This window comes from Glycine max, chromosome 14 (assembly GCF_000004515.6).
Source record: "Glycine max cultivar Williams 82 chromosome 14, Glycine_max_v4.0, whole genome shotgun sequence".
In the NCBI taxonomy this organism is placed as follows: domain Eukaryota; kingdom Viridiplantae; phylum Streptophyta; class Magnoliopsida; order Fabales; family Fabaceae; genus Glycine; species Glycine max.
Window position 1 is genome coordinate 12,921,693 of NC_038250.2, and position 24,587 is coordinate 12,946,279.

Consider the following 24,587-nt stretch of genomic DNA (forward strand, 5'->3'; position numbering starts at 1 on the left):
TCACGTCTGATAACTTCCTATCTCACGTTCTGATAACAAGTTGAGAGAGCTCTGTGATGGACAGACTCTATAAATAGGATGTGGTGCTCTCAGTTTTGTATCACCAAACCCACTTCTCTATTCAGGAAAAAATACATCATCTATTCAGAGTGAGTAAGGGTCTGGAAGAACAAAACTGTCTTTCAGGTTTGTGTGTGAACCGCTTCCCGTTCGATTTGCAATGGCTGGAGGTACGCTTTTAATTCCTTTTAATTTCCGCTGTTTGATCTAAATATGCTATTTAAATTTATTTGCATGTTTAGATCAGTGTATGTATATTTTTACATTTGGTATCAGAGCCTATTTGTACCTCTGTCTTGCTTATTGGGTCGTTCCTATGTGGAGTTTATTTTCTGAGTATATGGGTGTTATGTTTTAAGCCTCCTTAATTCAAAATAACATCAAAATTAGGAATGATGTGAGTTTTCTAATTTTTATATGATTTAAAACGTATTTTTGGGTGTCTAAAATGTATATAATGTGTGGGTTTTTCGAAATTGAGGTAATAATATTTTTTTTTTTTTTTTACCACTGCTGGAGGTTGAAGACGAAGTCTTGTGGGTTTTGTTTACTGTGTTGGAATTGTTAATATACATTTTAAATTAACAATATTAAACAAAGCACGACTTGGTCTAGTGGTAGATGTGATGTGTATTACCTCATTGTTCTGGGTTCGAATCTCGTTGCTGCCTTTGTTGTTTGTTTTCGTTTTAATTAATTAAAAGGAAGTATAAATGAAACGAAAACGCCTTATGCTGGTTTCGAACCCTCACCCTACAAGCATGAAAGGACTCCCTTTGCCGCTAAGCTACTGCAACTTAATTGTTTATTAACTGCAGTTCATGTGTATTTATAACTTCTGAAGGATAAATCATTTATGCACAAACTATTTAAAAATTGTTTGTCTCTTAAGTTATGTTGAACATGCAATATTATGTTAAATACTGGTATGCATTGGATTTAATCCTTTAAAGTTTATTACATGTTGAATGAATATACATGCAATGTTATTTTGAATTGGTATACATGTAATTTTTATGATTCAATATTGAGCACATTTGCATTATTAAGTATGTTTATGCAAGGTTTATTTTTAAATGTTAAGTGATTAATATAATTTTATTAAATTAGAGAATAGCCACAGCATCTTTAATTGAGTAAAATTATATACTAAATTTATAATCACATTGGAAATATTAATTGTGATTAATCATATGTAATGTGATGAAATCTACCCACAGGAATTTTGTTATATTTGTATGATTAATTAGGATAAAATATTAAATTATATTTCTTAATTTACCCACAGGAATTAAAGAAAAGAACATGATTTAATAGTTTTATCATAAAGTTGCATGATGAATCTAATTGAGTAGGACTTTAGCCCACAGGCAAGTTTTGTGTCACTAGATTCATATATTGAGACATGATTTGCATTGGCAAAACATGACATTTGTTTAGTCTCAAATTTTCTTAATGAGCATGTGTGTTTGTTTGCAGTTTCACAATCTATGAATATTTCTTGTGACCTTCCCATTTTGAAAGGTGATAATTATAAGGTTTGGAAGGAAAGAGTTCTCCTTCATTTGGGCTGGATGGATATTGACTATGCTATAAGGAAGGATGAGCCACCGGCTATTACTGAAACTAGCGAACCTGATGCTGTTGATCTTTATGAAAAGTGGGAGAGATCTAATCGTCTCTCCGTTATGTTCATAAAAACCAACATATCCGCTAGTATCCGGGGTTCAGTTGACCAGTATGATAAGGTCAGAGATCTGTTGAAAGCCATTGATGAACAGTTTACAACCTCTGAGAAGTCACTTGCTAGCACACTCATTATGCAATTCTCTTCCATTAAGCTTACTGGAACGAGAGGTGTGCGTGAACATATCATGCGCTTAAGGGACATAGTGGCTCAGTTGAAAACCTTGGAAGTTACCATGTCTGAATCCTTCCTGGTACATTTCATTTTGTGCACCCTACCTCAACAGTATACACCCTTCAAAATCTCCTACAACACACATAAGGATAAATGGTCTATTAATGAATTGATGACCATGTGTGTTCAAGAAGAGGAGAGATTGATAATGGAAGAAGGTGAGAAGGTAAATTTGACTACTTCTAATTCTGGAAAGGATAGGAAGAAGTCTGTAGGCACCAATAAAGGAAAGATTCCGACTCAACCAACAATTAAAAAGGAGTCAAAGTGTTTCTTCTGTAAAAAGAAAGGACACATGAAGAAGGACTGCCCCAAATTTAAAAGTTGGTTTGAGAAGAAAGGTACACCATTTGCCTTTGTTTGTTATGAATCTAATATGATTAATGTGAATCATAATACATGGTGGATTGACTCTGGTTCTACAATCCATGTTTCTAATACCTTGCAGGGTATGGAAAGCCTAAGGAAGCCAGTGGGAAGTGAGCAGTGCATCTACTCAGGGAGTAGGATGAGCTCACATGTAGAGGCCATTGGAACGTGCGTCTTAGTCTTAAGTAGTGGCTTTAAATTACATTTGGAGAAAGTTTTTTATATTCCTAGTTTCTGTAAAAACTTAATTTCTGTTTCTAAACTTGCACCTTTGGGATTTTATTTTAATTTTACAGACTTTGGTTTTAATTTACTAAATAAATCTGAAATTATTGGTTGTGGTCAATTGGTTGATGGTCTTTATTCGATTGAATTGCAAAATGACGCTACTTCTATGCACGTTTCTGTTGGGTTAAAACGATGTATTGTGAATGAAGAATCCTCTATGTTGTGGCACCGGAGATTAGGACATATCTCTATTGAAAGAATCAAGCAATTAGTAAATGAAGGAGTACTTAGTACTTTGGATTTCGCTGATTTTGAGACTTGTGTAGATTGCATTAAGGGTAAGCAAACTAACAAGTCTAAAAAGGGTGCAAAGAGGAGTTCTAATTTATTAGAAATCATACATACAGACATATGTTGTCCAGACATGGATGCAAATAGTCCGAAATACTTCATAACCTTTATAGATGATTATTCACGATATATGTATCTCTACTTACTTCATTCTAAGAATGAAGCTTTAGATGCCTTTAAAGTTTTTAAGGCTGAAGTTGAGAAACAATGTGGAAAACAAATTAAGATCGTGAGATCAGATAGAGGTGGGGAGTACTATGGTAGATACACAGAGGATGGACAAGCACCAGGTTCATTTGCGAAATTTCTTCAAGAACATGGGATTGTTGCCCAATACACTATGCCTGGTTCTCCGGATCAGAATGGTGTGGCAGAACGAAGAAATCGAACCTTATTAGACATGGTGAGAAGCATGAGGAGTAATGTAAAGCATCCTCAATTTTTGTGGATTGATGCTCTTAAGACGGCTGCGTATATATTAAACCGAGTTCCAACCAAGGCTGTCTCAAAGACACCTTTTGAATTATTCAAGGGTTGGAAACCAAGTTTGCGACATATACGCGTTTGGGGATGCCCGTCTGAAGTAAGAATCTATAATCCACAAGAGAAGAAACTAGACCCTAAGACTATTACTGGGTATTTCATTGGATATGCTGAAAGGTCTAAAGGGTATAGGTTCTATTGTCCATCCCACAACACTAGGATTGTGGAATCAAGGAATGCAAAGTTTCTTGAAAATGACTTGATCAGTGGGAGTGATCAATTTCAGAACATTTCTTCTGAAAGGGATCACTGTGAAGCTGAACCTTCTGGGACAAGTAATAGGTTGGTAGTCATTCCTACCCCTCAAGTTAAAATGGGTGTTAGACAACCAGTGATTGAAGTTCCACAAGCTGTTGAAAGTGATCATGTAGATCGAGTTGTTTGTGAGGAACAACATGATGATATTGAACAAACTGATGAAGAACCAGTTGAACAAGTTCCTCAGCAAGATGACCAAACAACATTAAGAAGATCTACTAGAATAAAAAAGACAGCAATTCCTAGTGATTATGTAGTGAACCTACAAGAATCAGACTACAACATTGGAGCCGAAAATGATCCTGAGACGTTTTCACAAGCCATGAGTTCTAAGGAATCAAATTTGTGGTATAATGCTATGAGGGATGAGATGGATTCTATGGCATCTAACCAAGTTTGGGATCTCGTTGAGTTGCCTGTTGGTGTAAAAGCCATCGGATGTAGATGGGTCTTCAAAACAAAGAAAGACTCAGAAGGCAACATTGAGAGACATAAGGCAAGACTTGTTGCTAAAGGATTCACTCAAAGAGAAGGAATCGATTACAGAGAGACCTTTTCCCCTGTATCTAAGAAAGACTCTCTTCGAGTAATTCTGGCATTAGTAGCTCATTTTGATCTTGAGCTGCATCAAATGGATGTGAAAACGGCGTTCCTGAATGGTGATCTAGAAGAAGAGGTTTACATGAAACAACCTGAGGGATTCTTATCTAGTGTTGGTGAGCACTTAGTCTGCAAGCTTAATAAGTCCATCTATGGATTGAAACAAGCCTCCCGCCAATGGTATTTAAAATTTCATGAGGTCATTTCTTCATTTAGCTTTGAAGAGAATGTCATGGATCACTGTATATACCAGAAGGTCAGTGGGAGTAAGATTTGTTTCCTTGTATTATACGTAGATGACATTCTGCTTGCGACTAATGATAAGGGTATGCTATATGAGGTGAAACAATTTCTCTCAAAGAACTTTGATATGAAGGATATGGGAGAGGCATCTTATGTCATAGGCATAAAGATCCATAGAGAAAGATCTCGAGGCATTTTAGGCTTGTCTCAAGAAACCTATATCAACAAAGTTTTAGAGAGATTTAATATGAAAGATTGTTCACCAAGTGTAGCTCCCATTGTGAAGGGTGACAAACTTGCTTTGAGTCAATGCCCCAAAAATGATTTTGAGCGGGAACACATGAAAAATATTCCATATGCTTCAGCAGTCGGAAGCCTTATGTATGCTCAGGTTTGCACTAGACCTAATATTGCATTCGCTGTTGGAGTTTTGGGAAGATATCAAAGTAATCCAGGTATTGACCACTGGAAAGCTGCAAAGAAAGTGATGAGATATCTTCAAGGAACAAAAGATTACATGCTCATGTACAGACAAACTGATTGTCTGGAAGTGATTGGCTACTCCGACTCAGACTTTGCTGGTTGCGTTGATTCACGAAGATCAACATCTGGTTATATTTTTATGTTAGCCAGTGGAGCTGTATCTTGGAGAAGTGCCAAACAAACCTTGACTGCTACTTCCACTATGGAGGCTGAGTTCGTTTCTTGTTTTGAGGCTACCTCGCATGGTGTATGGTTGAAGAGTTTCATATCTGGCCTTAGAGTTGTGGACTCTATTTCTAGGCCATTAAAGTTGTATTGTGACAACTTTGCTGCAGTGTTTATGGCTAAAAACAACAAAAGTGGAAGTCGAAGTAAGCACATCGACATCAAGTACTTAGCCATAAGAGAACGTGTTAAAGAAAAGAAAGTGGTCATTGAACACGTTAACACTGAGTTAATGATTGCTGATCCTTTAACTAAAGGCATGCCACCAAAGAATTTTAAGGATCATGTAGTACGAATGGGACTTGGTTCCATGATGTAATTTCATTGTACGTACATTTGTTATTTTCAATGAAACTCTTATTTAGTTAGATATTTTCTCATATCGTTTTGTGCACATATTTATTTATTTTGAGAAAAATCATTCGGTTTAGATATAGAATAAACATATGGTTTATTCATTAAGTTGAGAGCTAGTGTTGAGAGACTCGATATATTGTGGTACATGGAAGATACTACTCATCATCAGAGGACCTATCGCCATGACTCATATATTATGTTTCTTGTTATGGTTGATGTTGAGTTAAATGGACCAAGTGGGAGAATGTTAGAGGCCCACGTTATGTGCACATTGCACATTCCTTTATATTTTATTATTTTGGAAAAATTTGTTACTTCTGAATCTGGTCCATTTTCCATCCACATTCATCCCATAGCTTTGCAAAATATATTTGCAACTACCTTCAGTAACAAATCACGTACCCATCATCTCACGTACTGATAACTTCTTATCTCACGTCTGATAACTTCCTATCTCACGTTCTGATAACAAGTTGAGAGAGCTCTGTGATGGACAGACTCTATAAATAGGATGGGGTGCTCTCAGTTTTGTATCACCAAACCCACTTCTCTATTCAGGAAAAAATACACCATCTATTCAGAGTGAGTAAGGGTCTGGAAGAACAAAACTGTCTTTCAGGTTTGTGTGTGAGCCGCTTCCCGTTCGATTTGCAATGGCTGGAGGTACGCTTTTAATTCCTTTTAATTTCCGCTGTTTGATCTAAATATGCTATTTAAATTTATTTGCATGTTTAGATCAGTGTATGTATATTTTTACATTAAGAACCTAGTTTAGTTAAAAACCATCGTCAAAAAAATATTTTATTAACTTGTGATGATAATTTTTTGATCGAACAATTGCGCATTTTCAATTCAATCACACGAAACCAACATCGTTTTGTCTAATTAGTAAGGATAAAAATTATAGGGTAAAATATATTTGGTTATTTTAATATTTGAAGAGTATTAATTTCATTTTCATAAAAATTTTTGTATTAATTTGATTCCTATAAAAATAAAATATACTTTTATTGATCCTCCGTAATAATTCTATCAGGCTGTAATCAAAGTAACTAACAAATTAATACGTATAGTTTGATTTCAAATGAGTTAAACAATATGTGATGGTTAAAACTATTCAAATGAATTAAATCATTTTTGGTAGCTAAATCCCCCAAAAATTATAATTTTTGGTCACTTCCTAAGCAATTTCTTCTCACTTTTTGGTGAGATTAAGGGCAAAGATATAACTGTTGGACTAGCGGCCTCAATAATTTAAGAGGGATAGACTTAGAATGCAGAAGAAGCAACAATCAATTTAATAATGTTCTTTAAACATGTAAAACAAAATTGATTGCAATAAAATAAATAAGATAAGGGAAGAGAGAATGCAAACACAGTTTTATATTGGTTCGGCAAAGTTCGTGCCTACGTCCAGTACTCAAGCAACTCACTTGAGATTTTCCTTTCTCTTTGTAAATTCCTTTACAACTTCTGAACCACACAAGGACAACCCATCCATTGTGTTCAGGAATTCTTACAACTTAAGAGACCCTCGGTCCCTTAATCAATCTCTTTGTATAAGAAAAAAGAAGAGGAATTCTCTCTTGAAGATAATGATATTACAATTGAAGCCCATGGATGAACTCTTAATAAATTTGCAAGTGTTTGTCCAAGAGTTTCTTTTGAGAGAACATTTGACAATGAAGTTCTCTTGGAATCTCTCTCATTTCCTTTTGAGAGGATAAGACATTTTGAACAAGCAAAACTCTCTCTTCAAAATCCGTGCCTAAGTCACCTCACCTATTTATAGGCCTTTGATGCCCATTTACAAATTCAATGAAAAGATGTGACTGTTGGCAGATTTTCTGAAAACTCTCCACTGGTAATCGATTACAATGTTTGTGTAATCGATTACACAATTATAATTTGAAGGGTCATGACTTTTGAATTTGAATTTCAGGAGTTTCGTTACTCGTAATCGATTATAGACATATGGTAATTAATCGATTACATGTTCAAAATACAAATTCAAAACCCTTTTCAACAACTCTTTTTCAACCTTCCTTTTTGGTAATTGATTACACTTCCTGGTAATCGATTACTAGAGTCTTGCATAACTTTGAAACCCTTTGTTTTGAGGCAAGACTTGATCTTTAGTGAATCTTGAAACAAGACTTTGTTTGTTGAAACAATCTTGAATTAATCTTGAAGCAAATTGTTTATCCTTTGAAGCGGCCTTGTTTAATTTTTTTTTGGCATCATCACACTACTAAAAAAATAAGTTTTAACATCGCCCTATTAACATCGGTTATTTAAAAACCGATGTCGTTGAACACTTACAACATCGATTTTCAAATAACCGATGTTAAAACTGAATTTAAAGTAATTTTAACATCCGTTATTAGAAAACCGATGTTATAAGTGTTCAACAACATCGGTTTTTAAATAATCGATGTTAAAATAATAACCGATGTTGTAAGTGATTAACGACATCGATTTTCAAATAACCGATGCTAATATAAGCTTTTTTTAATTATTTATATATTTTTTTAAAAAATCATATATTACGTTATTAATTATATTTTAATTACACTACTAGAAAAATATCTTATATTGCATTATTAATTATATTTTAAAATATAACATATAAGATTAAATTCTATTTTCACATAAATTAGAATATTTATATTTATATAAGTTTTTTATTTTATATATTATATTTATCTTTTAAAATAATGTTTCTGATTTAATGACAACATTTTTTTATCTATATTAAAAAATTCATGTTATTTATTGTAATATAGATAAAAATACTGTCGAAAAATTACATAAATAAATATTTTAAAAATAGAAAATATTCTCATTTTATTTAAGTACATTTATTTACTATATAATTTAATTCTTTAAAAATTTAACCACTTGATTAGATAAAGTTAAATATAAATAAAAAATACTATTCTAATCAATAATAAAAATATCATACTCTTAATATATGTAAAAAGTATTATTCACATAAATTAGAATATGTATATTTATATAAGTTTTTTATTTTATATATTATATTTATCCTTTAGAATAACATTTATGATTTAGTGACAATATTTTTTTTATCTATATTAAGAAATTCATGTTATTTATTGTAATATAGATAAAAATACCGTCAAAAAATTACATAAATAAATATTTTAAAAATAAAAAATATTATGATTTTATTTAAGTACATTTATTTACTATATAATTTAATTCTTTAAAAAAATTAACCACTTGATTAAATAAAGTTAAATATAAATAAAAAAAAATACTATTCTAATAAATAATAAAAATATCTTACTCTTAATATATGTAAAAAATATTATTCACATAAATGAGAATATGTATATTTATATAAGTTTTTTTTTATATATTATATTTATCCTTTAAAGCAATGTTTCTGATTTAGTGACAACATTTTCTTATCTCTATTAAGAAATTCATGTTATTTATTTTAATATAGATAAAAAATATCATTAATAAATTACATAAAGAAATATTTTAAAAATAGAAAATATTCTCATTTTATTTAAATACATTTATTTACTATGTAATTTAATTCTTTTAAAAAATAACCACATGATTAAATAAAGTTAAATATAAATAAAAGATACTATTATAATAAATAATAAAAATATGTTAATCTTAATATATGTAAAAAATATTATTCACATAAATTAGAATATGTATATTTATATAAATTTTTTATTTTATATATTATATTTATCTTTTAAAATAATATTTCTGATTTAGTGATAACATTTTTTTATCTCTATTAAGAAATTCATGTTATTTATTGTAATATAAATAAAAAATAGTGTGAATAAATTACATAAATAAATATTTTAAAAATATAAAATAATCTCATTTTATTTAAGTTCATCTATTTACTATATAATTTAATTATTTTAAAAAATAACAACTTGATTAAATAAAGTTAAATATAAATAAAAAATACTATTCTAATAAATAATAAAAATATCTTAATTTTATTATATGTAAAAAATACTATTCACATAAATTAGAATATGTATATTTATATATTTTTTTATTTTATATATTGTATTTATCTTTTAAAATAATATTTCTAATTTAATCAGAACAAATATTTAATTACTAATCAATTGGAACAAATATAAATTAAATGTAATTTAATTTAATTCATAATTAATTAACCACATATTTAATTAATAAGACACAATCATAAGATAATTAATCAAATATTATTTAATTAAATCTCTATATATCTATTCAAAGAAGCTAATATAATAAAATTCGATAAGAACAAATAAATTTTATATATATATATATATATATATATATATCATTTTTTTAAATTATAGCTTTTTTACCTAGTTCATATCTCCATACACACACGGTTAAAGCAATAAAATTACACACACAGTCCAAATCCTTTGTGCTCTAATTTCTCAAATCGGAACCTTTCACTCCACCGCTCCAACCCCTAATTCCTATCAACGCTTTTGTTGTCGTCACTCGCCAGGTACTTTGCCATTTTTCACATGTTTTGTGATTTTTTATTCTAAATTCGATTTTTTGTAAATGTGTTTGTGGTTTCACTGTTGGTATTACGGTTGTTGTTGTTCTTGTTTTGAGGAAGTTGAGATTGGTTTTTAGTTTTGTTTTTGAATTTGTGGTGTTGTGTTTGTTAGGGTTTTGATTGAGATTTGTTCCGCAGGGGTTCGAAGAACAAGTAGTTAGAGAAAGATGCTAGAGAATCTTCTGGTTCCTCCATCGACAACGGAATCGGCCCCAGTGCTGAAGCACTAAGTTTTACTCCTTATTTTCTCCCTATCTTTTTATTCACCTGCACTTTGCTAACTTTTTTTTTCTTTTTTCAAATGGGTATTTAGTAATGTCAAGAAATATAGCCCCCTTTTTTTCTTCTAATGAGCATGATGTGCTTTATTTAGTAAAATTAACACTCTTAATGCGAAGATTTTTTTTTAATCTTAACAGAGATATTACAAGAACCCAATTAAAGTAAAACTTTTTTTTTATGGAAGAAAATCTGTTTTGAGTTAAATAAAATTATTATAAATAATAAAAATTTTCTTATTAATTTTTAATAGTTATATATCTAAGAGTTGAACTCGAAAAACTCAAATATTAATTAAGCTAAATAATCCGACGCGTTTGATGGTTAATATCTCCATTGTTGTTAGCAGTAGTTGCGCACCTTTTCCTATTTGCATATCATATGTGACTCCAACTTTAATTTGATAATCCCTTGTGGAGGCCCATGTCCCCTTTCTTCCCATGCTTTTTCTTTTGGTCCTCTCCTCGTTATTTTCAGTGCTTCCCTCTATCCTTTTCCACAGAGAGAGCCTCTAAAAGTCTCACCAGCCTTTTCATTATTGTATTCTTATGATAATCCCACCAGCCACATAGTTGGGGGAATTATTGTGGGAGTTTATAGCCCAGCAACTCAACAAATAAAGGGGATTTTAAATGCAAAATCTTCATAAATTTTCTTTGGAGTCTTTAGCGGAAGTTTTTTTAAATTTATTTATTGAAATATATATTTATTTTAATATAATAAGTATTTTTTTATTTTTATAATGTATTTTTCTAAATTATTTTTGTTTTAAAAAATTTACTTATTTTAAGAAATAAATTCCATCAATTTCTTAAAAAAATATTTATTTTAAAATTATTTATAGTCTTGTGTTGAAGTTATTTAGATTTGGTAGCCAAAGTAAACTATATCATGCATCAATATTTATTTACTTCACTTTTATGATGCTAATTAAATTCTACTAATATATATTTTTATGTCACTTTGTTTTGAATATATACAGAATATATTTTGTAAAATTACTCTATAAAATTAAGGACCTAATAATTAGTTAGCTGGCAACAGATATAAAAGCTAATAGTTAGGACATATTAAATCTATTTCATCAAATTTTGTCTTGCGATTAAATTTACGAAAACAAGTAGTCATGACTTGAAATGATGTGTGACCATTTTTCTTTATCCCAATAATAAAATAAAAAATGATTCCTTATTATCCAATTTGAGACAAAAAAAAAACAAGAATCACCCTTACATTTTTCTTTATCCCCACCCTTACTACCGTATTAAACATTATTTATTTACATATTGTGAATCAATTTCCTGCTAACTAATTTATTTTTTGCCTGATTTTGACCAGCTTTTTATTTGACTTTTTGATCCTTTTTTTTTTTACTTTTTGACTTTTTATTCTTCTATTCTTTCTATTTTTTTAGGGATTTTGGTTCTAAGTGTCTAAATATTAATTCATCTATAGTATTTTTACTGTATGATATTTGCTCATTGTTGATGGAATAACTATTCCTCTTATTATCCCTAACTAAAAAAGTTTAATCATATAGGAAATCCTGTATGATATTTGCTTATTTCTTTAAAAAGCTGCAAGTAAGTTTGTACTTCGATCTCTGCCTTTGGCATAAATGTATATAATTTTTGCTTTTGTTTTTTATTTAGACCCTATTTTTCTCTTAGCCTGGAGTTTATTCATTGTCTTGTTCCATTTTTGTTAAAATTGTAGGATGCAATATCTGATGCTATCTGGTGAATTTGGAAGTTTCTAACTTTAGCATGGCTTCGGTCAAGGTTTACTGATTAGATAATTTCTGATGTCTTGGAGTGCATAAATGAGTTATTGATGCTTTGGTGCCATGTAGATTTATTGATGTTCTTTTTATTCTGATTTCTTGCTTATTCTTGCAGAGGAAATTGAATGGGCCTTCTGACTGAGACAAGTCTGCGAGCGGAGAATTCTGATGTGTATGATTTATTTCAAACAAAGTTGGTTTTCTTATAATTGTTATTACATTATTAATTTATTTATTTTATTTGATCATGCAGTATTTTAATGAAGTTAGACCATTAGAAGCAGAGAGATTCAAGGCGCTTCGCATCCAGTGGACACAGTATAATCTAAAAGTTAGAAATCAAACATAGGATGTTAGACAACTATGTAACTTTAGGTTACTTAATTAGTTTAAATACTTTGCATTACATTTTTTACAATTGTTGTTTCATTTTAACATTGAATAACCTTTGTTGATAGCTAGTTTTCTACTAAAACCTATTTGAAAGCAGAATGCAAATGATATATGTTGTGTGCTGTGTGGTCTGATTTTAAATTTACAGGTTAAATTTTGGTTTTTTTGTAAAAACAAAGACATTATTTAAAAAAAAATTCTTGAAAACAACATCGATTTTTTTGAAAAAATCGATGTTAACGAATGTGTTAATTTGACAGTTAACATTGGTTTTTGGGAAAAACCGATGTTAACAAATGTGTTAATGTTGATAGTTAACATCGGTTTTTTGGAAAAACCGATGTTAACGTACGATAACATCGATTTTTTTGTAAAAAAAACCGATGTTAATATCGAAAATGTTAACATCGGTTTTTTGGAAAAACCGATGTTAACGAATGTGTTAATGTTGTACGTTAACATCGATTTTTTCATATTACTAACATCGGTTATTTATATAACCGATGTTGGTAATTTTACGTTAACATTGGTTTTTAAAAAACTGATGTTAACGATAATACTATCAACGTCGGTACTTTCAACATCGGTTCAAAAACCGATATTGAAAGTCATAAATAACCGATGTAGAAAACATATTTTCTAATAGTGTCAAAATCATCATACATTCACCTTTTCCCCCTTTTTGATGATGACAATCAAGTGATTTCTTTTCCGACATCATCAAGATATGCATGATTCACATTCTCTCCCTTTGTCAAGCAAATTCTTTTTGACATCATCAAAATCAGCATGATTTACAATAACAATGGTGGATTCTCTTATCTTCTGAGTGTGCTTGATAAGGTAGAGAGAAAGTAATTAAGCCTCTTAGCCATGTTACGAAATTATCTAATGGAATTACAACTGAATATAAACAAAAATATTTTTTATATTTACAAGGATTAAATTAATACAAAAAAATTTATGAGAATGAAATTAATATTTTTCAAATTATACAGAGAACCCAAACATATTTTACCCAAAATTATATCCTAATTTACTAGTTCAAAAGAAATAAAAAGAAAGAAAGATTAAAGAAAGGAAAAAAATGTAAGAAGTAAAATAATGAATGACAGAATAACCTTTGCCCGAAAAAAAATACATGAGATTATATTTGATTTTTTATCCACTAAGATTCATAGGATTTGTGGTCACACCTAGATAGAGAGGTGTGTTGAAAGTCTCACATGGCGAGTAACCATGAGAAAAATGAAACATATTGAAGTCTCACATCGAATAAAGACAATGCTCGATGAACTATATAAATTGGGAGTACTCCTCACCTTACAAGCCGATTTTATAGGATTAAGATAAGTCCAAATCACTTTGTGACCAAAATCAATTAAAAAGTAAGAACAATAATACTCTATGATTGAATGAATTTAGAAGCAACTAAAATTCTAGAAATTTATTAAATATTTTAAATACTTAAAAAGTAAGAGCCATAATACTCTATGATTGAACCTATGACACGTTAGATACAAAATTCTATCTTATTACATTCAATCAACTCCTTTTTTTTTATGTTTAACATATTTTTATATAATATATGCACATTAAGAATCATTTTCATTTGCGAGGAAAACATATTTAATAGAATTTTACAAAATGTTTTTTTATCCTTTTTTATTATTTAATTGTCTTGTATTTAAATTTGTCCACTTTATATCTATTGTCTCGTATTTATTTTTATTCACAATTATATGATTACATACATTCAGGTTGTACTAGTAAATTTTAAATAGTTGAATATTTTTAAAAATAACATATAATAAAATAAGCATTTGTGCATTCAGTTAATCTTATTGAAGAAATAGTTATTAATTTTATAAGCTTATAAATATTTTTAAAATTTGTCATTTTTCATAATTTCTTATTTGTTTCAACCTTTTCCTCGTGAAATACTACTTCTATTTTGAATAAAATGCTTTTAAAAATGTTTTTCTTATTCGTTTAATCATTTTAAAAAAATAATATATAAAAAAATTATTTTGTTATTTGAAATAACACACAATGACATTTTTATTACAAATCGTTGTATTTTGGGTGTAATTGCGATGCAATATGTTATGATTTTACAAATTATAAATTTATTTTTCATTTGGATGAAAAATATAACATTAAATTTTTTAAAGTTTATTTTATCATATTTTATTATTCAATTAAATAATATATACATGTTTTCCCTTTATATTATATTTATGATCTCTTACTTATTTTTGTTTATAACTATATGTATTGTATCATAACTACATGATATCATAATTTGTAATAAAATTTAGAGAAATGATAGGAACACCTTGATATTTTATTAGTGGAAATTTATTAAAGAAAGAAAATTTTGTGAGTCTTATAACATATTTAATTATTCTCTCGATCTCTTTTTGTAATTTTTAATAAGTTTTAACCGATTAGAGATAGTACATTTGAAGTAATATTTATATGTAGAGTGTGCTCTAATTAGCTCCTCTTGTAAAATTTAAATATCATTAAAATAACACATTTAACACACACATAATTAAATAAGCATGTGCATATTTAGCTTAATTTCTTTTGAAGAAAAAAAATCACTGCTTTGATATTTTATTGATTATTTAAAATGTGTATAATCTTTATTAAAAGTCTCTATTAGAGATTACTACTAAGGTCATCCATAAATATCACACGTTGGCCTTAGTAAAAATAAAGTTTATGATGCGTTTACTTTATATATTTTTTTATCAATAAATATTAATTTGTTTAATTTTATTAATAAAAAAATTCAAATTCGTAATTTTTTCTTTCCTTTTTTATAACCACTAAGTCAACCTTAAAAATTTATCTTTACTTTTTTATGATTCCTTGATCATTAACGTGCATTGCCAACAACTTTTGATCATTAGTAAAAGAGTACCTTGAACATAATCCAAACCCATCAAGAGCATTTTAACACTCCCTCTCATCCTCATGGACTAAACATTCATGAGTGACCCAATGTCAAGATTTAATAGTCTCTCATTCAATATTTGGAATACATGACTTTAATTAAATCTTTAAAAAGGTATTATCCAAGTCTTATACGGAAAGATAATATGATACACAAATTACTTTTTATTTTAACTTATATAATTATAATTTCTTTTAAAAATTGTAATCATACATGATTAGTCTTATATGAAATGCTAGTTTCATTCCTTGTCGATACACTGAAAAATGTTTTTCTTAAAAATGTTTTATCTTATCAACTATTTTATTAATTGTAATCATTCAAGATTATTTTATTCGAATAAGTAAATAATCATGCAATATTGTTATATCTGTTTGTCGGTTATGTTTTCTCAAGCATTTACTTTCCTGATCATTTCCTCATTTTCTTAAAAATATTTTTTTTAAAAAATTAAATTAAATTATAATTTTGATCATTCTATAATAATTTCTAATATGCAGTTTTGATCTCTTGTTTTTTTTTTAATCTTTCTCCATCTTGAAAACATTACGCACTGATAAGTACGGGTATAAAAAAACTAGAAATAAACCATACGGAGGTTAGCATAAATCAAGAGATTTCCCATCACCAAATTTCCTATCATCGGCACAAGTTCAACATGTGTCAGCAAATGTAAAAACTCAAATGGGAACTGTTTTAATTTTTTATAACTACTAGCATGTAACCCGTGCGTAACGCACGGGTTGTTTCTTAAGTTATTGCAATTCAATGTTAAAGCATAAAAGGCTGAATATTAATAACTAAATAAGGGTAACAATAACAAAATTAACAAAATAAAAAAAGCTGAATATTAATAATTAAATAATTAATTATTCAACAATTAAATTAACAAAACATTGTTTTAAAATTTCAACCGTTTAGATATGATCTTTGAATATATGTCTTGTTGTGTCACATGTTTGTTGGTCTAGTTGAAGGGATGAAGTGTATGTCAAACTGGTAGTTATGATGGATTGTTATGGTCTCGTAATTTGCTACTGACTCCTATTTCGTAAATAAAAAAATTTAGGCAATGAAAACATAGTAAAACATGACTTTGTGGTTGTGAAAAGTAGCGGCAAATTGGATTATCGACGGTGGTTGTATGATCGGATATTTCATCTGCAGTACATGGGTCGCTTGGTAAGCGCTATTGTAAAGTTTAATATGCATATAAAATTAACATAATAATAATAATAATAATAATAATAATAATAATAAAAAATAGAATCTTAAAGCTATACTTAGGATAATTTAATGGTATCACAAACCTCATAGACTTTGAATTAATCTATCTTGTTGAAATAAGAATAAAATTTATGATTTAAAATACAAAATTGCAGAAATCATTTAAATAATTAAGTCAATAGTAAATAAAATATTATGACTATTCTTATAAATTTAATTTATCTTGCTAGTCCACGGAAAATCACCTTGAAGCATGAATATATATATTTGTCTTCCTTTTCCAAAATGAATAAAGGACTACTAATAAGTGCATGTTTGAAGATAACCATTTTAAACCGTTTTAAATGTACTTTTCAATACTGAAACATATTTCTAGAGGAAAATACTCTTCAGCACTTTAATTCTGAAAAAAATTACTTTTGGAAGCAGTATAACGATTATCCAAAATCTTTAGGCATCGTGGAAGGGGATCACACAGATATTCAGTAATTTTATCAACACGAATGCATCCCATTGTCCGTACAGCTAAGGCACAGATCAAACCAAGATGTGTGCATTCCTTTTGGGGTTATGCCTCATCATGAGTTGTCTCACTGTGCTTTCTCTTCTTCCCCATTTTTTGCTAAAAAATCTGCCATACCTAAGAACCAAAATCATATAACAAAAATGGTACTAAAATTATATTCATAATAAACTTACGTTTGCGCTTCAGCAGTTTAAGTTTCAATCTCTTTTTCAATTGAATTTTTCTCTGATGATCTAGTGGTATCTTTGGTATCCCCTGCTCAACAAATTAAGCAATATCAGCTGAAGCAAATCTACCAAATCTACTATTAGCTTAACATACCAAACATACAATATTCTATTGGTCCATGAAATTTTTTGTAAGATAATCACATTCAAATAAAAATAAAATATATACAGCACAATAACAAAAAGCATAATTATTAAATTGAATCCTACACAACTCACGAATTAAGTGTATAGGAGACAATAACATTTAGCGAGAATCCTAAGAACGAAATTACAATACAGTTAGAAAAGTTACAAATTGCAGCGATAGGGAGTGGATGATAAGCAGTAGTGTAAAGCAGAGCACACAGCGGGAGCCAGAAGTGAGGGAAAAGAACAGTATACATGGTTGGAGTGAACCCGACAAAAACATCTTGACCCAGAATCCATGCCTCTTTCGGCCACTGCACACCATAGTAAAAACAAATGCCACAGGAACAAAGTTTAGAGTAGGATTTTCAACCAACAAAAAGAAAGTACACAAATTAATCAATATTGAATAAATTAGAGTGTATATGTAATGTCATTATTGATAATGTAATGTCACTTCCACAACTGGCAATTTTGTTCTCGTGCTTCTAACCAATAATACAACATGCATTCAACTATAAAATTTAGTAACTGCATTAATAATTTATGTAATTTTTTGAAGCGAAATATATTGATGTAATTAATTCATTAAAATCTTATGAGTATAATTTAATTCAATCTTTGTCCATTTGCTTAAATAAGATTCAGTACTTAAATAAACCTTCAAATCAGGCTTGATGGGCATGCAAGGCACACTGCGTGAATTTGGGTTTCGGGGATCTTTCGCTGCGTGATATTCTCAAACACTTGGTGAGCACGCTGCAAAGGGATTACTCATTGCTTTCTAAGAGTAGCACGACCCTGAACCATCTGCTCTCACACACAAATAGATAACAAAAAGAAAGCAATACATTAGAACCCCATTCAAGTCAAGGGCAAAAAAAATAAAAAAATAAAGCCTTCACAAACAACAAAATAATATCAAATCATATATTGTCAAACAACTCTCTTGCCCTCTTCATCTCCACTCACACTCTCTATGTATCTTGTTTGTGTTTCTTTTTGGATTTGTTTCGCATGCATGAATCTCCTTGTCACTTGATTCTGGAGATCTTATAGAAATCTTTGATCTATTGGACAGCGTCAACTATTATCAATTTCCAAAAATAATCAGAATTTTAGGATTGAGATAATGAACTTTGGGATAAAACAAAATTTCAATAGACAAACACATAATAAATAAGGATCATAATTATTTAAAATCACTTTGACATATATTTTTTTTAACGAAAACTAAACTAATTATATATGGTATCATTAAAGAAAAAGATGGAGCTCACACCTTGCTTGGATTAAAGTTACAGAGAATCTCCAATAGTTTGAAGAGCCTATACAGAAAACATGCATGTAATTAGATTTCAGATTCAAGAAATTGAAAATCACACTCATATATATTGTTATAAATTGCGTGAACAGCTTTAACAGGAGAAGAATCTCGTGACTCAACCACAAAAATAAAATAAAAAGAGAGGGGAAATTATTACTTTGGGATCATTTCCTGCGATACCAAAATAATCTGCAACAGACTTTCAAGGAAAAAATAGCAACGAAGCATCCCAAAAAACCACAAAAAATCAGAAAAAAAACATAAACACAGTTTTAATAAAATCAAAATATAAGAACCTCTATCTTCTTCTTAACTTCTCCCGCTAAAAAATCTGCCATACCCAAGAACCAAAATCATATAACAAAAATGGTACTAAAATTATATGCATAATAAACTTACGTTTGCACTTCAACAGTTTAAGTTTCAATCTCTTTTTCAATTAAATTTTTCTCTGATGATCTAGTGGTATCTTTGGTATCCTCTGCTCAACAAATTAAGCAATATCAGCTAAAGCAAATCTACCAAATTTGCTATTAGCTTAACATACCAAACATACAATAATCTATTGGTCCATGAAATTTTTTGCAAGATAATCACATTGAAATAAAAAATAAAATATATACATCACAATAACAAAAAACATAATTATTAAATTGAATCCTACACAACTCACGAATTCAATGTATAGGAGACAATAACATTTAGCGAGAATCCTAAGAAAAAAATTACAATACAGTTAGAAAAGTTACAAATTGCAGCGATAGGGAGTGGATGAGAGGCAGTAGTGTGAAGCAGAGCACACAACGGGAGCCAGAAGTGAGGGAAAAGAACAGTATACATGGTTGAAGTGAACCCGACAGAAACATCTTGACCCAGAATCCATGCCTCTTTCGGCCACTGTACACCATAGTAAAAACAAATGCCATAGGAACAAAGTTTAGAGTAGGATTTTCAATCAACAAAAAGAAAGTACACAAATTAATCAATATTGAATAAATTAGAGTGTATATATAATGTCATTATTGATAATGCAATGTCACTTCCACAACTGGCAATTTTGTTCTCGTGCTTCCAACCAATAATACAACATGCATTCAACTATAAAATTTAGTAACTTCATTAATAATTTATGTAATTTTTTGAAGTGAAATATATTGATGTAATTAATTCATTAAAATCTTATGAGTATAATTTGATTCAATCTTTGTCCATTTGCTTAAATAAGATTCAGTACTAAAATAAACCTTCAAATCAGGCTTGATGGGCATGCAAGGCACACTGCGTGAATTTGGGTTTCGGGGATCTTTCACTGCGTGATATTCTCATACACTTGGTGAGCACGCTGCAAAGGGATTACTCATTGCTTTCTAAGAGTAGCACGACCCTAAACCATCTGCTCTCACACACAAATAGATAACAAAAAGAAAGCAATACATTAGAACCCCATTCAAGTCAAGGGCAAAAAAAAAAAATAAAATAAAGCCTTCACAAACAACAAAATAATATCAAATCATATATATTGTCAAGCAACTCTCTTGCCCTCTTCATCTCCACTCACACTCTCTATGTATCTTGTTTGTGTTTCTTTTTGGATTTGTTTCGCATGCATGAATCTCCTTGTCACTTGATTCTGGAGATCTTATAGAAATCTTTGATCTATTGGACAGCGTCAACTATTATCAATTTCCAAAAATAATCAGAATTTTAGGATTGAGATAATGAACTTTGGGATAAAACAAAATTTCAATAGACAAACACATAATAAATAAGGATCATAATTATTTAAAATCACTTTGACATATATTTTTTTAAACGAAAACTAAACTAATTATATATGGTATCACTAAAGAAAAAGACGGAGCTCACACCTTGCTTGGATTGAAGTTACAGAGAATCTCCAATAGTTTGAAGAGCCTATACAGAAAACATGCATGTAATTAGATTTCAGATTCAAGAAATTGAAAATCACACTCATATATATTGTTATAAAGTGCGTGAACAGCTTTAACAGGAGAAGAATCTGAGTCAACCACAAAAATAAAATAAAAAAAGAGGGAAAATTATTACTTTGGGATCATTTCCTGCGATACCAAAATAATCTGCAACAGGATTTCAAGGAAAAAATAACAACGAAGCATCCAAAAAAACCACAAAAAATCAGACAAAAAAAACATAAACACAGTTTTAATAAAATCAAAATATAAGAACCTCTATCTTCTTCTTAACTTCTCCCACAAATTCTTTGCCAAAGCTGCCGTTGTTACTGTAACTTGTTCCAAAAATAAAACCACAAAAAATCAGACCATTCAAAGAAAAAGAACCCAAACCAAAATCGCAAAAAATAGAATGAAGATGGAAGCCCTCAGTAGCTCTAAAACTCAACCGAAAACAAAAGAAAAAAGTGGAATTGAAGAAGACACCAAAATGAAGAAGAAAGAATGGAAACAGAGGAAACAAATTTGTGGGGAAATGACACAAATGAAGGATGCAGGTTTGAAGCTGGTAGGGAAATGATCAGAAACACTGGAGAAAAAACCACGTGCATCACCAACAGAATGGCCAAAGCTAAACACTCAACGTGGCATAAAACGTGGCACAAAACCAAGGTAAAGCTGAAGGGGCATAAAATGACCAATAAGCCAATAAAATGGACAGGTGTCATCAGTTGAAGCACGGACACACCAGTAATTTTCCTGGGATTCTTTTTTATAATATAGTAGATTAGATAACTATTATTATTATTGGGTTGAAACTTGAAACCGGTCGAAAGACAGACACGTTGTCCTTCATCTCATATTGCTTATAAATATTGAAAAAAAAAAAAGATAACATCGACATTCGACAAAGGGAGCAAATATTATCATATTTAAAGTATTCCGAAAGTTCATTCAATGCAAACGACGGTCGTTATGTCAGGTACTATATTTTAATTAATTAGATTTGAAATACTTTGAACATATATAGGAATTTCTACCTCCGCAAGTACATGAAGCAATTGATATAGGATATTTAAATTAATTAAGAGTTTGTTTGAATAGAAAATTTTAATCGAGGAAAATAATTTATTAGAGAATTTGAATTTCTATAATCTAGAATTCATTGTTTGGATGTTTCTTTTTGAAAAATTTAAAATTTTATAATTTTAAAACAGAATTTTAAATAATTAAAAATCTGGAATTTCAATTTCCTTTTAAAAGGTGAGAAATTGAAATTTTTTTCTTACCGTCTTCCCGTTTGAGTTCATGAAATATCGATCGGGTGTGAGCATAAATGAACACGTATAACTAGCACATCAATCATATTTTCTCTTTTTTTTCATTCATTTTTTTCACTCTCATAATTTTATTTTTTTTATCCAAACACAAAAATTTGAAAATAAAAGAATTTGTAATTAAAATTCTTAAAATTTAAAATTTCTCAAAATTTTAAATCCCCCATTAATTATTGTAGAAAATTGCATACAAATATGGATGGTGGAATCACAATTCCACTTGTGTTGCGGTCTCAAATACTTCTATAACCTTGATGTCACCGTTGATATTACGGTCGAGTGTGGATCATTTTTAAAACATTGAGCTTAACCGGTGCTCATGATCAATTCAAGTCCGTCCTATTTGTTAAATATTTAAATGGACAGCTTTGACATCCATAATAATCTTATCTAATTCATATTAAAATTATTTCTTGTACACTAAAAATATATATAAATAAGAATTTCTCGTAACAATGTTGAAGAACAGAAAAGGAAAAGGACACATAAGCGTATAAAATCAATGATGACAAAAAGGACAAGTTGAGCCAACCAAGTCTGAGCTTGAATTGAATAGTCAGACAAAGAACAAGGAAAACTACGTATGGAAAGGACTAGCACGTGGACATGGAGTGTGAAAACCAAGTCTAGATTAGCCAGTCTTCTTGATTATGAGCAACCTTCGTTGATTGCTATGGTCTATGTCTACTACTTATATCAAGTTGTGGGACTCATGAGATGCATGCATGACATGAAGAGAATGTGATTGTGACCTATTCAGTATTTATTAAAATCAGGGTTTTATGCAACAACAAAGAAGCTTCAGGATTGGGCACATATTATTGGATACATTATAATAATGATACTATAATAATTATTGTGGGGGGTGATAATATTGATAATGACAGTATAATAATTATTCATTTTTTTGTTGCGTCTGTGAGAAGTGAGTTTGATTGCTAGGGGGATTCTGGGCAACTAATTGAAGGAACAACCTCCCATTTTCCATTGATTACTTTTCTGACTCATGCGTCGCTAGCTAATAGTTATGCCTTATTCGGAGAGAGGGACCAGAAAAGAAAATAAATTAAATAAAGCAAATCTTAAGGAGTTTATTAGAGGTCCACCATGCATGCATGTACGTATTGCTTTGATATTCTTGGGCTTCCTCAGTTGTCACTACTCGAAATATTCAGCATACTTCAACAATATAAATCTGAGTTGATTAGATATGCTTCCTTTGCAATCAAAACCACCTAGTGCCAGTAGCTAATTAAGTTTGTCTATATTGATAAATGGGTCTATATGGATAAACCAAAAGTCTTTGAAGATAAGAGAAAAAAAAAACTTTTCTATAAACTAATATTAGGTTATGTATAAAATAGTTCATAAAAATCCTCTCATACAACTTTTTTAAAAAATTATTTTTAACTTATGCAAAAGTTAATTTTAATTATTTTCTTAATTTCTTAGAAGTACTTTTAATTGCATAAATTTATCCAAATAGATTTATATATTATATTTTTTAGCTTATGGTGTTCGTGGGTCGGTTTAGGCCGGTTTTAACCAAATTTATGACCCAATTTAATCAATTTTGATTGGTTTGACTCAGTTCGGTTTTCACAAATTTTTTTTGAAACCCAACCTAACTCGATCCATTCATGAACGATTTGGTTTGGTTCGGACCAACAGATTATCATTTAAATTTGATCTTTTTTATCTTAGAACTATTATTTTATATCATGATTCATCTAAATATCCAATATAATTAACACAAATATTATCAAATGTCTTAAGGTAGTAAAATTAATTCATTTAATATCATCAACGTAACATTCTAAACTAGACTAATACAAATTAAAACAAAATATTCTTCAACGATATTTATTATGATAGTCCGAATCACATCTATTTTCTACAAACTAATTTCTTACAATAAGCTCTGCTACAAGAAGATTTGTTGCAATTATGTTTGCTGAAATAAATGAACAAAATATGATTCATTAATAATATAAACATGATAGGAAAAATAAATATAAAATAAAGATGAAACAAATAATAATGTACTTGAAAGTAATACCTTAAGAAATTCTAACACTAATGATACCAACACTTGGAGTTCTAACATTTAAAGTCCCAATATTAACCATAATATCTAAATTCAAAACAAACTACACTACAAAATTTAGCCTTAATTCTACCATGTGATGTTTTAGCCTTCAATTATTATTGGAGTAATGATATATTCCCACCGTTAATAATCATAACAA

General features: G+C 29.5%; 2 long non-coding RNA genes across 5 annotated transcripts; one reads left to right on the plus strand and one right to left on the minus strand.

The window, feature by feature from the left end:
• Window positions 1-10,054: 10,054 nt before the first annotated feature.
• LOC112999322 (uncharacterized) lies at window positions 10,055-12,550 on the plus strand. The gene is made up of 4 exons (XR_005888267.1): window positions 10,055-10,154; window positions 10,324-12,073; window positions 12,207-12,271; window positions 12,389-12,550. It is a non-coding gene; the product is annotated as an uncharacterized lncRNA (long non-coding RNA).
• A 4,615-nt stretch (window positions 12,551-17,165) lies between these two features.
• Window positions 17,166-21,737, minus strand: LOC112999317 (uncharacterized). Of its 4 annotated transcripts, none has more exons than XR_005888252.1 (8): window positions 21,276-21,737; window positions 20,936-20,981; window positions 20,312-20,460; window positions 19,817-19,964; window positions 19,023-19,068; window positions 18,402-18,550; window positions 17,996-18,054; window positions 17,166-17,639 (listed from the first exon to the last, which is right to left on the minus strand). It is a non-coding gene; the product is annotated as an uncharacterized lncRNA (long non-coding RNA). The 4 variants fall into 4 exon arrangements; XR_005888254.1 differs by lacking the exon at window positions 17,166-17,639 and adding an exon at window positions 20,626-20,740 and having other exon boundaries at window positions 17,651-18,054; XR_005888253.1 differs by lacking the exon at window positions 17,166-17,639 and adding an exon at window positions 20,626-20,740 and having other exon boundaries at window positions 17,651-18,054; window positions 20,936-21,737.
• Window positions 21,738-24,587: the final 2,850 nt, after the last annotated feature.